The sequence below is a fragment of the Montipora foliosa genome, chromosome 10, assembly GCF_036669935.1.
Source record: "Montipora foliosa isolate CH-2021 chromosome 10, ASM3666993v2, whole genome shotgun sequence".
Classification (NCBI taxonomy): domain Eukaryota; kingdom Metazoa; phylum Cnidaria; class Anthozoa; order Scleractinia; family Acroporidae; genus Montipora; species Montipora foliosa.
The window spans coordinates 30,668,734-30,671,233 of record NC_090878.1 but is presented as its reverse complement, the minus strand read 5'-3'; the positions used below and the strand labels follow the sequence as shown (position 1 = coordinate 30,671,233).

General features: G+C 38.6%; 1 protein-coding gene across 1 annotated transcript in view; it reads right to left on the bottom strand.

Annotated features, from left to right (window-relative positions):
* Positions 1–2,500, bottom strand: part of LOC137974319 (NFX1-type zinc finger-containing protein 1-like) — a 55,704-nt gene that overhangs the window by 22,856 nt on the left and 30,348 nt on the right. The gene's annotated exons all lie outside the window — the stretch shown is intronic.

Here is a 2,500-nt window from a genome sequence, read left to right as displayed (position 1 = left end):
TTTCTCAACTGTGTTTACGTTGGAAGATTATGGAAATTTCCCTATATACGTTGATGTTGTGGTTTCTAAATTGTCAACTGTTTTGTAACGCAAATGAGGTCTCCCACCGTTGAGAAACCTAAATCCTTACAATTCCCCGGGGCCTGATCACCAACCGTCACGAATTACTACGCGTAACTGACAAACAAGATCTTTCCCTCCCCATATATTCATTGGATAAGAGGCTTAAAACCGTAAAGTGCTTCAGGGACCTGGGTGTCATAGTCTTGGAGTGAACATGTCAATGTGACCGTTAATAAAGCAAGCAAATTGTTGGGCTTGATTCACAGAACAGTAGGCTTGTCAAATCGGGATGCATTTTCTGCGTTATACAAATCTCTTGTGCGCCCAGTTCTTGAATATGCTACCCCGGGGTCTGGAATTCATACTAATCAAAGAGCTTCCCGGCTTGCTCTTGGGCAAAAACGTGGGGAAGTTGAAGTGGCCTACACTTCAAAGCGTAGATTATATCTTTCTTTAGTTGAATGTTATAAGATCGTTTTTGGTATAAGCAAGTTAAACGTTGACCATCTCTTTGAGTTTAAACCACCCGTATAAGCTATACGTTAAGCCAGCTAAGTGCAGTCCATATAAATACTCTTTTTCCATTCGAATTATGCGGAACTGGAATAGCTTACCAGGGTCCATTGCTGAAGCTGGTAGCCTGAGCCGTTTTAAGAGTGCACTGAAGCGCTTTTTAAATATTCATTAGTTAACTATAACTATCGCTTTTATTGATCGTCAGTACGGAATTCTTTTGTAAATAATTTTCAATTCCATGTTTTATATATTTATTGTACATAGTTTATATATGTTTCATACTTTTTTTCAGGGAAACTTCATTTGGTCGACCTCCAGTTGTTCCTTTTCAAGAAATCCAAAATACTTTTTGCTTGTTTTATGTTGGGGAGTATTAACATAGGGATGACCTCTTTACGTCTCTTTCAAGATGTCTTTTGTAACTTAGGCTTTTGCATCTTGAATAAACATGTTAAATTTTATGACGAAATTCATGATCAATAACAGGACAGACGCATGAAAAACTAACACCAATTTATTAACTAGACAACGCTTCTTGCGTCATGCTCGCGTCAATGTGTCACGCAATTGTAATAGCCAACCAGGAACGCTAATTTTGGGATATACACCAATCAGATTGCGAAAAAGTCATGGACAACGCTTGCTCTTTCTTTGTGTCATGATCTTGCTTACGCTCGGAAATAAACATGGAATGGAATGTGGTTGGTAGAAGGTATAGTCCTTATATATAAATGATATAAATGCCGTGAAACTGCATTTGAGCCAGACACTGGGTGTGAGGTGATGATGTAGCAGGTCTAATTTGCTTGCATTGCTTTGCAAGATTGAGCATTTGAAATCACGTTACTGAAAGATTTTAGCCCGGACAAACAAGTAGGCTCAAGTTTTCAGTAATATTCAGTACCTTTAGCTATATAACGGTTGATTGAGTTTCGAACGCTTCTGGCGTAATTCGGTAAAAACACTTAGAATAAAGGGCGAAAGCGCGAAAACAAGCGCGGTGACCCCATCTTTTTATTTTATTTTGTGAATGTCCTGTACCAAGTTTGACAAAAATCTGGATAGTACGTCATCTTCAAGGGAATTACCTTAAATTGATATAAAGGGTACGGACAGTAAGAGAAAAAAAAAGCAAAACATTATCGTCATGTGCTCAGAGCCTCATATTTGGTCATTTCACATCGTTGTTAAGAGGAGAACAGAACAGAAAGGTACCAAAATGCAAAATGCACGTGCGGGTTGTGCAAAGCAATTGTTTGTGCACCGCGTGTTTTTGCGTTCTTGTCTTCATCGAGGTCATAACGATGATGATGATGATGACGATACCAAAATTTGTTCAAAGAATTTTTGATTTTCTTTGACGATAACTATGTCGATGATAACCATAAAAACAACGATGGCAGACAAGAATAATATTACATGTCAGTTCCTTTCGGCCTTTCTTTGGTGCCATACGCACACTTGTTTGCAACCAATCTCTAGAGACACAACAATACTGCAATGTACAACTGCTGATGGACGAACAAAAGGAGCTAATGAGAGATCTTTTGTTTTCGTCCACCAATATGGCGGCGATGACGTCACATGAAAACCCCTCATTTGTGCATGGAGTTGGCTTTCTACTCTTATCCGAATTATTACTCTAGGCACTCCAGTTTTCTCTGAAAAAGGGCAAGCTTCCAGTAAGTGGTTAATCTTTACACTGTGTGCGATTATCAAAACTTTCGACTTCCACTTTTTCCACCGCTTTCACCTAGCTGGTTCGAGTACTCTAATAATTATTGTACTGTTTCTTTGCTTTTTGTCTTAGGTTTTCCACATTGTTTTCATTGAAAATATCAAAACTACTGTCAGACCTTCTAAAATTAAATTTGGCACTACCACTACCACTACCACTACCACTACCACTACCACTACCACT